Source organism: Calidris pugnax, unplaced genomic scaffold (genome assembly GCF_001431845.1).
Source record: "Calidris pugnax isolate Ruff unplaced genomic scaffold, ASM143184v1 scaffold273, whole genome shotgun sequence".
NCBI classification, from domain to species: Eukaryota; Metazoa; Chordata; class Aves; order Charadriiformes; family Scolopacidae; genus Calidris; species Calidris pugnax.
This window is the reverse complement of record NW_015094508.1, coordinates 38,515-53,638: the sequence shown is the minus strand read 5'-3', so window position 1 is coordinate 53,638 and position 15,124 is coordinate 38,515. Positions and strand designations below refer to the sequence as shown.

Below are 15,124 nucleotides of genomic sequence, written 5' to 3'. Positions count from 1 at the left end.
ACTTTCAAATAAAAAGCAATGTAGGAGAGCATTAAACACTGGCTAAAATAAAATATATAACATCTGCTTACCCATTGTGTAATCTTTTGATACCAAATATAGGACTTGGCTAAATCTTCAGTGTGATACAATTACAACTTGGGGAGAATTTTCTTGCCTTTGTGCTATGTCACCAGTTGAATTTACTTTCAGCTTGTACCGTGTTAACAATCCTCTATTTGTCATTCGAGTCTGAAACTCTGTCTTTTAGTTCTCTTTGAATGGATCACTAACAGTATGAGAGCCTTATGTACGAAGGGCTTCTCTTTCTTCTTGTTATGTGCCTGTTCTTTTAAATCCAACCTGGCTATCAGAAGATAAACAGGAGCGCACCTTGCTGGAAGGTGCTAAGGGTTGGATAATTAATTGCTGGTGTAGGACTTCATAAAGGGAGGGGACAGAAATAATTCAAATGACAGAACCAGATTAATGCTGGCTCTGGCCTCTTACAATTTTTGCAATCACCCTGCACTACCCTAATATCTTCTTTTATAAAAATTATATCTGAGCAGCTGGAAAACTATTGAATTAATTATCTTTAAAAAATGCTATTTTAAATGACTGTCCACACTCAACATCTTGAGCAAAGTGATTTATAGAAATGAAAAGTAATGGCAGAGCTCTTTATTTCCACTTCAGTACTCCATGGTGTTCAGGTATTGTAGTGTAGCCCGCAGTTTATTTCAGTCAACAATGTTACTTAACATTGGAGAGAGTAAAATGCTGTATATCCAGAGAGAAATGAAGAGCATTCAGATGGAATAGAACAGCACTCCGATGGAATAGAGGCATCAGGCTCAGCGTGTTCTTCAAGTCAGAACCCAGCAGTCACCAGAGCTGTTCCACCTGCAGAAACAATAACTTTACTGTCCAAGAATCAGAGTACCTGCAAAAGCACTTTATCCAAAACACTTCTAAACAATGATCTCCAAGGAAACTGAGCTTAAGAATCAGCTTTGAGAAACAGACTTTTCATTAAAGGTTTCAGACTCAAGCATAGACCATTTTGACATGCTTTTTTAGAGTTACTAGAGTCCGTGCCACAAAGATAAAGGATCTGGTCCTGTGTTGCTGGTAAAATGAAAATCCCACTGAATTCGATGCAAGTCTTGCGTAAGTGAAGACTCCAGGATGTGTGGCCCCCTGGTTCTCCATACTCCATATTGCTCTGTGTCAGCCATCTCCTCCAAGCCATGCAGAAAGGGTCCTGAGACTGAGGGGACAGTCCAAACTTTTTGTTTCCAAGAGAAACCACATGAGGAATTAGCCATGTGACAGGCATGCTACATGTATTGTCACGCACTGTTTAAGTGATTGTACAAAAAAATGTTCAAGGCTGCTTTCAGTTATATGCAGGCAAATCACCTAATGGAAAGACCACTGCACAGGGGCAGAATTTGGTCATTTTGGTCACAGAAGTTGAATATCAACCAGAAGAATAAAATCATAGGATCATAGAATCATAGAATGGTTTGGGTTGGAAGGGACCTTAGAGATCATCGAGTTCCAACCCCCCTGCCATGGGCAGGGACACCTCCCACTAGACCAGGTTGCTCAAGGCCCCATGCTGCCTGATCTTGAACACCTCCAGGGATGGGGCATCCACAACTTCCCTGGGCAACCTGTTCCAGTGTCTCACCACCCTCACAGAAAATAATTTCTTCCTAATTTCTAATCTAAATCTACCTTCTTCAAGTTTGAAGCCATTACCTGTGGGAAACTTTGGCTTGTCCATGGGAGCCTTAGCATTGGCCTTGTGCAGACATCTGTGTATCCTTGAAGAGGCCTGAGAGTCCGGACAAGAAGGGAGTAAATAAGATTAAGGACCTGTCAGATAGCCAGCAGAGAAAAGTTACTGAAGTTACAGCAGAGAACAAAGAAGGAGGAAGTTATCCAATCATGAACTGTTGGACTTTAAGTGAACCAATTATACATGGACACACGTTTGTAAGAAAGATATAAAAGAGTTTGTTAAAACAATAAAGTGGGCTTCAGCATGATCAATTACCCCTCTATCACTACTTGCCCTTGTAAAAAGTCCCTCTCCATCTGTCCTGGGTTGAGAGACACAGGACTAACTTTTCTTCTAATGCTGGGGAAAATTGCACTTTTAGAAGACTCTAGTGTCTGAATTTGTGAAAATATTTATAGCCAGCCAGGCTCTGTGGGATTCCAGGTTGGTGTTTTCGAGCCTTGCCAGGTGCAGGGACAAGGAGGAGCAAGGCCTGATCATTTGACCCAGGCTGGCAACAGGATTATTTCATACCATGAACATCACATTCAATATAAATTAGAAAAGTTTGCTGCGTAGGGGGCTCTCCCTTTATGGCGGTGGTTCCAGACAACTCCTTGCCCCGGTGCCGGACCCCTGAGGCCTTCCCTTCCTCCTGAAGCCACTGCACTCGCAGTGTCCGACATTTGCTGTCCCTGCTGGGAGTGCACGGCTTCCTGCTGATAGAATTGGCTGAGTATAATTCTTGTATATCTTATATCAGTATCGGAATTAATACTGGTTCTTTAGTATTATTGTTAATTATTTAATCTTAGTCTATTAAATCTATTTATATTTCAACCCTTGTGTTTCTTTGTGTTCCCTGATTCCCCTTTCTGGGTGGGGAGGAGCCATTGGGTGATAGAACTAATTGTCTAAACAACAATAGATTGTTATGGGTCTTCTCAAACCATAATACCATCTTTCTTGTAGGCCCCCTTTAAGTAATAGAAGGCTGCTATAGGTCTCCCTGGAGCCTTCTCTTCTCCAGGCTGAACAACCCCAACTCTCTCAGCCTGTCCTTATAAGAGAGGTGCTCCAGTGCTCTGAACATCTCCACAGCCCTCCTCTGGACCTCCTCCAACAAGTCCATGTCCTTCTTGTTCTGAGGACTCCAGAGCTGGACAGACTACTCCAGGTGGGGTCTCACCAACTAGAGGGGCAGAATCACCTCCCTTGACATGCTGGCCATGCTTCTTTTGATGCAGCCCAAGATGCAGTTGGCTTTCTGAGCTGTAAGCTCACATTGTCAGCTCCTGCTGAGCTTCTCGTCTACCAACATACCCGAGTCCTCTCCTCAGGGCTGCTCTCAATCCATTCTCTGCCCAGCCTGTATTTGTGCTTGGGATTGCCTTGACCTAGGTTGATCAAGCATGGTTAAGAAAAATATGATGCAAAACCCTTAGCATGAATCTGCTGGCATTTGGGAAAGATGTGTTTAGTCACTGTGTTTGACCTTAAAATCTTAATGAAGTATGCCAAGGCAAAATTAGAATATGCACACAGATTCTGCAATTGTTAACTGCATTTAAATTACATCGACTGCTTTATGGGAGTTTCACTGAATTGAAGGATGAGAGCATCTGCCATTTGATTTGATGACTGCATGCAACTATAACACTTCAGAACTAGGAATCAAGAAAAGAAAAAATGAGCAGAAACGTGACCCTGGAATGAAAGAGGACACTGCAAATACAGTATCTTACTCTTCAGCAAGTCTTAATCTTAGGTTTTTCAGTTGTATTGCCACCAAAATGGACAGCTGTGGTTTTTACTGTATTTTGCCAGTTTGACAGAGCTGAAAAAGAGCTGAACTTCTCAAAAAGTCCAAGAGAGCCAGATGCTCCAATTCCATTACAATGCATTAAAGTTTAATAGCTTAACACCCACCCTTTTTGAAAATCTAATCAGAAATGCTACATAAAATTCCCAATGCAAAATCTATGTTTCATGATGACAAAAGATGCACAAATGAGGGAGACACCCATCCTGTGAATTTTAGGGAAAAGCAGTTATTGGTAGACTGTACAAACACGAAACTGATGGAGATAGAAACCAGTGAATCTCATACATCCTTTTAGAACCCTGAGTTTAGAGTCTAAGTTTAAGTGACTCGCCATCTAAAAACATAAAAGAGATGGCAGTCACAATCACCTGCAGTTCCAAAATGAGGAAATAGGATTGCATAGACTATTTGCACTACAGTTTCTCTTGCTGATACCATAACTCACTTACAGTCTTTCTGGTTCTGGAATAAATTCAGGATATCAAAAGGTTAAGATTAGGCTGCTTACCTCTCTGATAATAACTACTTCCTTGAGTCCTCATGCAGGGAATATCTCAGAGAGATACTCCTTCTCTCAAGGATATCATCAGTTTCATTCTTAGAAGCTCCCTAGCAAAAACACCTCAAATTAATTCATTGCCTATCTTAAGGAGAACTGATGAAAGTATCTAGTCCAAAGTAAACCTTTCACTTGTTTCCAAAAGAGTTGAACCAGTTCAGGCAATAGACACTGTCCTCTGTCCCTGGTAGCCTTCTCAAGAGCTGGGTATTGCATTATTAAACCTTATTTTAGCAGGAAATTGCCAAAAGAAATGCCAAAAGAAATTCAATGGACCTCTGTCGCCATCTAGTGGTTGTGACAAAAACACTCTCTGATTGATACGACAGTTACACTGAATACAACAGGATTATTTGGGATTACAGACTTTTTATTATCAAACAAGTGATATATGTACTTAGTTAAGTAGCAATCAACATCCCAAAAGGGTGCCGAGAGTCAGAGGGCAGAAGACAATCTAGGAAGCCATTCCTGTAGGTTTCTTATATGCTGCAGGGTCAATTGTCAATCTCAAAGTCATTCCTGCGTGAATACCACTGAAACTGACAAAACTATGCAGAGTACTTGTTTACTTATAGGACAACTACAGAGAATGGACTTCTTCATTAAAAAACCACCAATGCTGGTGAGACAAAAACCACTGTTTGATATCATCAAGAATTTGGTCTTCAGTGTTTGAGATCAGATACAGTAGGAAGACAATCCAATGGCAGCTGGTATCACACTCATGGATAAACTATTGTTTCTGCTGGCTCTTTCCCATGTAGCACTTTCTAATATTAGGTTCATAGGTTTAATTGCCCACCCTCCTCTGTTTCATAGTTGAGAGTGAAAATAAACACTTATATAGCAAAGTTGAGAGTGAAGATAAATATTCTTAAGGTGACTGGCACAAAATCTTGCTCTGGGAAAAAACAGGACTTGGAGTTGAGAGTGGAAGTTCAGTATCTGTGAGAGCAAGCACTCTGTATTGCAGAAAATGCTTTCACAATGCTGGGCCTGCAGTATCTGTTGTGAAGTTTTCCACCTCCTCTCACTCTCAACTTCTTGCTAAACAAGTTTGTGACTGGAGAGTGAGTTTTCCCACTGCTGTATTGTAAGTATAAACACATTAGCAAATGCCATTTCAGGTGCTGAAGCAAACAGTGGGCAATCACGCAAGAGGCAAATTTAGAGGAGAAATACCAGAAAAATACAGATAAATTTAGTGGAAAATATCATCCGAGGTCTTGGGGTTTGGTGATGTAAACTTCCCCAGTTGAAGCATCTGACCCTACTCCTGAGAACACTGTAAACCTGAACCTAGTTAGGGAGCTGTGAGCCATGTGCCTCCTTACAGCAAGCACTAGATGTGTTCAGTGATGTAATCTGTGGAACTAGAAAGTGAAAGGAAATGTTGATTTGATTGCTGCATCTTGCACTGGGCTAGCAACACTGGCTCATTCATCCTTGTTTGTACCTTCCCCTTTTTTCCTCTAGGGCGCTTCCCTCAGGCTAGTGCAAGGCTTGTGTGACTCCAAACCATAAACAGATGCTAAACAATGGGGAATTACTTCAGTGAAATGAAGGGCCTTATCCTGAAAGCCTGATTCACACAAGGCCTCTTACCATACAACTCCTACAAGGTTATTCATCATTATGTTGTTTAGGCTGTTTCACAAGCCAAAGAGTTAGAGAGCAAGGGCATGAATTTTGTCACTTCTGCCATCTGAGGTGGACAACTCCCACTCGTAGCCATATGGAAGAAGGGGAGGGAGGGAGGAAGGGGAGAGCATCATTGATTTCAATTTATAGCCGTTCCCTTGACTGTGAGATAAATACCTCAGGCTTGGATATGTCACTGAAACAAAAATCAGTGACAGACTGAAATAGCCTTCTATATGCCAATGCGGAATGGCAGGATTTCAGCAGCCTTTTTCAAAGACCACCGATGTAGAGGGGCAGAATCAGCTCCCTTGACCTGCTGGCCACACGTCTTATAATGCAGCCCAGGATGCTGTTGACTTTCTGAGCCGTCATCGCACACTGCTGGCTTATGTTGAGCTTCTTATCAATAAACACCCCCAAGTCCTTCTCCTCAGCCCTCAATCTATTCTCCACTCAGTGTGTACTTGTGCCTCAGATTGCCCCCACCCAGGTGCAGGACCTTGCCCTTGGCCTTTTTGAACTCCATAATGTTTGCCCAGGCCCCCCTTTCAAGCCTGTCCAGGTCCCTCTGGATGGCATCCCTTCCCTCCAGCATGTTGACTGCACCATACAGCTTGGTGTCATCAACAAACTTGCTGAGGGTGCACTCAGTCCCACTGTCGATGTCACTGACAACGACATTATACAGCACTGGTCCCCATACTGAACCCTGAGGAACACCACTTGTCGCTGGTTGCCACTAGGACATCTAGCCATCGACCACAGCTCTTTGAGTACCATCCACCCAATTCCTTATCCCTGAGTGGTCCATCCATCAAATCCATGTCTCTCCAGATGGCTGTAATGCCATTCAGAGGGACTCAGACAGACAAAAGGATGTTCGAGAGAAATCCCATATATATTAGCTAGGATGAATGCAAAGACCTGCATCTGGGGAGGAATAACTGCAGGCACCAGTACATGCTGTGTACTGACTGGCTCAAGATCAGATTTGCAGTGAAGGACCTTAGAATCCTAGTCAACAATCAGTTGACCACAAGCTAGGACTGCAACCTCATGGCAAAGGCAGCCAACAGCCTCCTGGGCTGCATGTGGAAGGTCACTGCAAGAATGTGGAAGGAGGTGATCTTTCCTCTCTACTCAGCACTCGTAAAGCCATAGCTGGAGTACTGTGTCCAGTTCTGGGTTCCCCAGTACAGGAAAGAGATGGACTTACTTGACCAAGTCCATTGAAGGGCCACAAATATGATTAGGGGACTGGAGCATCTTTCACATGAGGAAAGGCTGACAGAGCTGGGACTGTTTAGACTGGAAAAATGAAGGGTCGGGGGGGAGCGACCTTATTCATGTGTACAAATACCTGATGGGTGGGAACGAAGAGTACAAGGCCAGGGTCTTCACAGTGATGCCCAGACACAAGACAAGACCCAACGGGCACAAATGAAAAACCATGAAATGCCATCTGAACACAAGAAAACACTGTGCTACTGTGAGAGAGAATACATTGTCCAGGGAGACTGAGGAGTCCTTTGCAAACCTGCTCTAGCTGACTCTGCTTGAGTAAGGGGGTTAGATTAGATGGTTTCATGAAGTCTATTCCAACCAAAACAATTCTGTGATTCTGACACTGAACTGTTGTCTATGACTACCTAATGCGAGGATGCAGAGAAGACTGAGCCAGGCACTTTTTAGACATACCTAGCAGAAGGACAAGAACAAACGGCACAAGTTCCAGTTAGATATAATGACAACTTTTTTTACCATGAGGGTGGTCAGCCCAGAGAGGCTATGAAATCTCTGTCCTTGGAAATACTGAAAATTCAACTGCACAAGGCCTTTAAGAGCTTAATCTAATTGGATGTGCTTTAAGTGGGGTTTGGACTAGGTGTCCTCCAAAGGTCCATCTCAAACTGAGGGATTTCTTGATTCTCATGTAAAGATGGATTTAAAGAATGTAGCTTAAAATACACACCTGTTAAATACAGGACTGGTAAAACACATGCACGGTGGAACAGGACTGTAGAATACAAGACCAGGACCTAAAACCTGGAGCAAACCTAAGTTATTCTACATAGCTATCACTTTATCACCTGGAAGTACTGACCACCTGAGATACACTGTTTTCCTCTCTCTAAACCAGGCAAATAGTCAGAATAGCACTGTCCTAGTAACTGTTAGTGCTTTGAAGCATTTAGGTGGAACACCCTACTGGCTAAATGCAAACACTTATTGGTGAAACCCCAGAAACACTCTCCACTGTCTTCAGTGACTAACAAAATACTTTGATGCATCTAAGTAGAACCACGGGGACTGACAATCACTGCCATATCATCAGGTACCTCAGTTCACTGGCCTGTCAGTAAGTACAACCAGTCCCAGAGATCTCAGAAGGAAGCAGGACTATGTCAAAAATATGAAATACACTGCCCACAGATTCCTTATCAAGTGCAGAAATGCACGGATTGGTTTATGTCCGAAATAAAAGGGGGAGGTTAAAATATATTATATTTTTACAGTATCTAAACATGTCCTTGAATTCTTTGAAATATCTTTTCCTTTCCTGAACATTGTTAACTGACCAACCTGATTTCCACAGCTGTCGGTGAGTTTGATAGGCCAACTACATACTGAACAAAAAACCATTTCTATTCATATTTTCAAATTTGTTGCTAAATTTCTTCAGTGTTCTGATGATCAGGATAGACAAAAATGTTGAAATTAATACTAGCAAAAATTCATGTTTTTAATGCAGTATGGCAATTTTAGGACTTACATGTCAGACAAATGGTGGCCTGTTCTCATTTTCTGATTTGCACTCAGCAGACTCCAGGCGCAGTCTTGATGGCTGCTGCTGATTTTCTCTGTGGAGTTCACAGAAGTGGCCTCTAGCATTTAGAGAAGGAGCTTGTGATTTTTAGGACTTCATATACCTTCCATATTTTTTTTCTTCTTTCACTGATGTCTTGCATTGTGTTAGTGATTGGTTCCTGTTTTGGTGATGCAGATCTTTGATTCCTTGTTCTCTTTCAGCCCTGGCAGAGAAATTCACTGTTGTACAATTATCTAAGTAAAACCAGGTACAAGCCATTTGCCACTCCCTGCAAAGAAGACTGAGCTCTAAGCAGGAATTAGTCCAGTAGGAATTGACAATGTGATAGCAGAATTTAGATCTTTGTATGTACAAAATGGAAGAATCTGTGATTCTATGTTGGGAGTGTGGCAAAGTCAAAAGCAGAAAGAAGTCAGCATGGGCTCATCTATGCTATCTCCTTCCACATTATCTCAGTTGTACAACCTCTCCTCTAGGGCTCAATCCTGAAAGATTGTTCTCTGGCTGTCACAGAGCTCAGAGAAGGATGAAGTACTTCAGAAAAGCACTTGTGAGCTTAGAAAATACAGAACTTCAGTTAAAATCTTGAGATCTTGACTTCTGTGGGAGCTTATGAATGTAAACATTGTAAGTATCTCAGAGATAATTTATGGGGGCCAAATTCAGCACTATTACTCAAATAAAAGTACTTTTATCTGCTGTGAGTGTTTTGTTCCAGCAAGGAGGGCAGAATTTTGCTCCCTCGGGATATTATTTAATAGATAACCCATTAGATATATAGCCACTGAACAAACCACAGAAAGCGCTGGCAGCACTTTTTCAGAGGAGGACTAACTGGTTGCAGTTCAGTCTGGATCAGAGTATGCAATTATAAATAGGGGAAGCATAAATTCACTAAGCAAAAGCATGCAAAGACAAACATTTGTAAAAGCTAGATATAAACCACTGTCAGCAAAAGACAGGAGGCAGTGAAATGCCATCAAATCAAGATAATGTTATCTGCTCAAATCTTATCTTCAATAGAAAGCAATGCAAGGATTATTTATTTTTCTGGGCTTTCCCTGGAATGAATTTCTTAATAATAGGAAATGAGAGCATCTGGGATAGCAGACTGAGGAATAGATGGCTTTGGTCCAGTCAGTCAGATTTGCTGTTGTTACAAAATCTAGGACCCCTAGCATGGCCTTTAATCTGACCTACCATTGCTGCCTAAGGTATCTAGATACAAAGGCAACAGTAAAGCTAGACTCAAATAAACTCAGCCAAAGGTCATAAAATTGTAATCAGGTCTGCATCCTTACCATAAATACTTACATAATTCTTTCTTCTGCACTGAAGTGGAAGTTCTGTAATGGTTGTTCTTGTGGAGAACTCTATTTTTGGTGCAATTTCCCTAAAAATAAGAGTTAAGGGGACAGGACTAAAAACATAACCACTGCCTATGCCTCTCCCTTATAATCATAGCATCATAGAATCGTCTAGGTTGGAAGAGACCTTAAAGATCATCTAGTCCAACCATCAACCTAACCCTGACAAGACAATAAATAAGAAATAAGCAATAAAAAATCACTAAACCATATTCTTGAGGACCATGTCAACCCATCTTTCGAACACCTCCAGGGATGGTGCCTCAACCACTTCCCTGGGCAGCCCATTCCAATGCTTGATAACCCTTTCAGTGAAGAAATGTTTCCTAATATCCAATCTAAACCTCCACTGGTGCAACTTGAGGCCATTTCCCCTTGTCCTATCTCCTGGGACTTGGGAGAAGAGACCGACACCCGCTTCTCTACACCCCCCTTCAGGGAGTTATAGAGCACATCATAGAATTGTCTAGGTTGGAAGGGACCCTTAAAATCATCTAGTCCAACCATCAACCTAACCAATAAAAAAACTCCAAACAATAACCCATCACTAACCCATGTCTCTAAGCACTATGTCAACCCATCTTTTAAATCCCTCCAGGGATGGTGCCTCAACCCCTTCCCTGAGCAGCCCATTCCAAGGCTTCATAACCCTTTCAGTGTAAAAAATTGTTCCTAATCTCCAACCTGAACCTCCCCTTGTGCAACTTGAGGCTATTTCCTCTTGTCCCATTGCCTGTTTCTTGGGAGAAGAGACTGCCTCCCCCTAGTTACACCCTCCTTTCAGGGAGTTGGAGAGACAACTGCAGAATCAAAAGTGACTAAAAGAGGCAGTGCAGCTAAGAAAGACTTGTGGCAAACTCATCAGCAAAAAACAGTTGTAAAGCAATTTTGCTATGAAAAGCAGAACTTTGATTTTACTCTGCACTCTTAAAACCATGCAAGAAGGGATGCACATGGCCAGCAAGATCAAAACACATGCTTGAGGCACTAGCACTGCCCCAGAGTATTTCCCTATAAAGGAATATTGTGAAGAAAGGTGAGTAGAATCCTTTGAACTACAGAGAAGATATACAGCTCTTTACTGTTTGATTAGCAGCTCCATTTATACACTAGTCTTCCTAGTGGGTCAGCATGGCCAAAAGGACACTTCCCAAAATGGTGTGAAAACGGAATTCCAGTTTGCCTTTGAAGGCAGGTAATGCCATGACAAATACTGCAAAAGCCACTAATAATCTTTAACTGAAAAAAAAAACCAAATAGAAAAATAATCTGTTCACTTGCCTGCAATTTTGAATTTTGCATTTCTAGCAGTTCCTCTTTCTTCTACAGGAGTGACAGAAATCCAGAAATCACAGTACAGTACCTTCAAACTATATTTGCCCCTACCCATATGCAAAGATGAGGAGAAAAAAAAAAAAAAAAAAAAAAAGCAGTAGCAATGAAGAAGCAAAGAAATGAGCTTTTCATCTGAAAGGAAAGAAGGGGATGAAATACTGGTAAATGAATAGGTGATTTGAGGGCAGCATCTGACTGGCCAGAGAAATTCAGCCAGAGAAATGAGGTGATGCTGCCATTTCTCTGGCTGGATCTCAACCCGCCTAAGGGCAAGAATGAGCACTAGGAAGAATTTACAGAGATATGAAGAGGGAGACTGAAAAAACAAGGCCTGTACACGAGAGAAAGATAATGGATAGAAAGGTCCATCCTCAAAGGTAATTGGTACAATGAAACCTGAAAATCTATCACGCACCTGGCCCTTTCACTTAATCTGTGGATGGAGGTACATAACTGAACGTAAAATTTTGCTATTAGGGCTCCTAATTTGCCTATGAGGAAATTATTAGAATCATAGAATCATCAAGGTTGGAAGGGACCTTAAAGATTATCTAGTCCAACCATCAACCTAACTCTGACAAAAAAATAAATAAGAAATAAGAAATAAAAATCACTAAACCATATTCCTGAGGACCATGTCTATCCGTCTTTTAAACACCTCCAGGGATGGTGCCTCAACCACGTCCCTGGGCAGCCTGTTCCAATGCTGGATAACCTGTGAAGAAATGTTTCCTAATATCCAATCTAAACCTCCCCTGGTGCAACTTGAGGCCATTTCCCCTTGTCCTATCTCCTGTGACTTGGGAGATGAGACCGACCCCCACTTCTCTACACCCCCCTTTCAGGTAGTTATAGAGCGTGAGAAGGTCTCCCCTCAGCCTCCTCTTCTTCAGACTGAACAACCCCAGCTCCCTCAGCCTCTCCTCATAAGACTTACTCTCCAGACCCCTCACCAGCTTCGTTGCCCTTCTCTGGATCCACTCCAATGTCTTTTTTGTGGTAAGGGGCCCAAAACTGGACACAGCACCTGAGATAGGGCCTCACCAGTGCTGAGCACAGGGGGACTATCACCTCCTGAGTCCTACTCACCACGCTCTTCCTGAAACAGGCCAGGATGCTGTTGGCCTTCTTGGCCACCTGGGCCACCACGGGCTCATGTTCAGCCGACAGTCGACCAAAACCCCCAAATCCTTTTCTGCCAGGCAGCTCTCCAACCATTCTTCCCCAAGCCTCTAGCTCTGCATGGGGAACTTATTTCTTACTGTGACTAACAGATTTATTTTTTAGGATAGCACACACCCAGTACATTCTTTGAGGCACTTCCGTATTCAAAAGAGCACATGAACATCTCCCTCTGCTCAAGACAACCAGAGGAACAGTCAAACTCCAGTCCTCATGAAGTTGCTACTAAGTAGCTGAACTCCTTCCTTCTTCAGACACCTGTGATAGGTACCAGTTTCAGGCAACTTACTGGAAAATGATGAGAAGTTTTCATCAGTAATTCCCTATCCACACCAGGACATGCAGGAGTCAGCTTGTATTCTGGGAACAGAAGGTCTCATGTATTCCCTTCATAAAATGCAAGGGCGTTGCCTCCTAAAAGAACAAAAAAACACTCATTGAAAAATAGCTGCCAGGTTGTTACATGGAATTTTCATTAATAGCTGTGCAATGAAAACTCAGTAAATTATGAATGTCCTTGACAGAATGCTGCCCCTCTCCTCCCTAAAGATGCCATCAGTAATAGGCAGTGGCTGGCACATCAGTGGGCCTAAGAAGAGTGGTACAGAAATGGCACATACTCAGCATGATTCAAAATTATTTGACGTTGGAAATATTTAAGACAGCAGTTCCATTTTAGTATACTGTCCTCCTCTGTATCAGAGAACCTTTCAGTTTGTATTCTTGAGGGCCACAGAAAACAAAATCACATAAAACCGGCAAACCCAAACCATTTGGTTCTGTATTTGTAGATAAGAAACATAGCAATATCAGATATTTATTATTTTTTTGCCTGCTTGCCTGAGACAATAACCACTTCTCCAGCAAATGGCTTATTCCCCTTATCTCCAATGCTCTGACTATGCAGCACTTGATCACTTCATCTTCTGAACATGAAATGAAGATGATAAAAGGGAGGGAAACCATCTACTTTTGAAAGATTTGGTTTAGCAGAGCAACAATGGAGTTTGATGCTGCCATTAACTTTCCAAATGTCACACTGCCTTGAAATATTTTGGGGATGGAGATGACTGCAAAGCTTGAAGGCAGACTACCCATTTACAGTGTAAAGAATGTCCAAAGCTGTGACAGAGAATGTACACAGACAACGTACATGCATGTTTTACAAAGTATGTCTAATGCATGTGTTTATACACGGCAAGCTCAATCTCAGTCCACCTGATTTCTCAGTGCTGATTTCTCACCTTTTCAAAGCATATCTTCTCATGAAACGAGAGAGAAAAACGGAGGAAGGCATTTTCTCTCTCTGTGTTGACCCAGGATGCACACACTGAGAAAAAGGTCATGTTTCTCAGACAGAAACACACTCGAACAAGTAACCTTAGGAAAGAAAAAAATATGTTCACATGAGACTCCTTGGTTCAGTCTTACACACACACACATCAGTCGAAGCCTGCAGGACTGTATCTCAGAGGGGACCCAGTAGGCCCTTGGCCTTATTACTGATAATCTCAAAAGGGTGCCAGATTAAGATCTATCATTGATTTTTCTCTCATTTTGCATTTTGGAATTTTCTTTTTTATTATTTCAGGTTTCAGGGACTGATTTCGTAGACCTTAGCATTACACACAACGGAACAGATATCATTGGATACCTACAAGGAAATGAATGAGTGAAAACCACTAATTTTTTTTCTTACATCTGATGACCTGTTACAAGCAACATATTATTATTATCCATTTGCAGAACAGCAGTAATGCCCATCATTAAATAAACATCACACAGCAAGAAGAACTCCACATTTAATCTAACCTTTTCCTTGCACACTCTAGCAGACTTTATGCTGGCAACCCCAAAGAACCAGTCAGTGCCTCCTGCTTGGAGGAAAAGCTAAATGAATGAGAAACTACAGCTAAAAGGAGGGTGTGTTTTAATCTTCACAGGGATATTATCACTGCAAGCGTACGACCTCACTTTATGTTAACTTCCATTTGCAGATGAGAACCAAGCTGTAAAAAACCAAACAGCTCCCCAGCTCTTAGAACTCAAGGTCTGTTCACAGATGTACATACGAAAATATTCAAACACAGTACAAGTATATACATATAGAATCACAGAACGGTTTGAACTGGGACAGTAAGGATCGCCTAGTTCCAACCCCCTTGCCATGGGCAGGGACACCTCCCACTGGATCCCGTTGCTCAGAGCCCCATCCAGCCTGGCCTTGAACACCTCCAGGGATGGGGCAGCCACAACTTCTCTGGGCAACCTGTTCCAGCGCCTCACCACCCGCAGAGCGAAGAATTTCTTCCTAATAACTAACCTAAATCTACCCTATGCCCACATACGCACAGAGACAGTATAGATGCGGGCGCACATCTGTTCATACATAGGCTGTGGCACGGTGCGGCACCTCAGGGCCCCGCAATCACGGCGGCGACAGGTTTCCACCCCGCTACCGGCTGCCTAGGCCCCCCTCCCTCCTTCCCCCCCTCCTTCCCCAGCCGCCCCGCTCCGCCCGCGGCCTCACCGCGTCCACCTGCAGCTCTGCCACCCGCTTCAGCGCCATCCGGGCGGCGGGGCCGGGGCTGGGCTGAGCTGGGCGGCA

At 42.7% G+C, this 15,124-nt stretch overlaps 1 long non-coding RNA gene across 2 annotated transcripts; it reads right to left on the bottom strand.

Annotated features, from left to right (window-relative positions):
- Nucleotides 1-631: 631 nt before the first annotated feature.
- LOC106901989 lies at nt 632-15,104 on the bottom strand. Of its 2 annotated transcripts, none has more exons than XR_001414412.1 (7): nt 15,047-15,104; nt 13,761-13,896; nt 12,806-12,930; nt 9,947-10,025; nt 8,576-8,834; nt 1,750-1,866; nt 632-885 (listed from the first exon to the last, which is right to left on the bottom strand). It is a non-coding gene; the product is annotated as an uncharacterized LOC106901989 (long non-coding RNA). The 2 variants fall into 2 exon arrangements; XR_001414411.1 differs by having other exon boundaries at nt 1,750-1,825.
- Between the last annotated feature and the right edge of the window lie 20 nt (nt 15,105-15,124).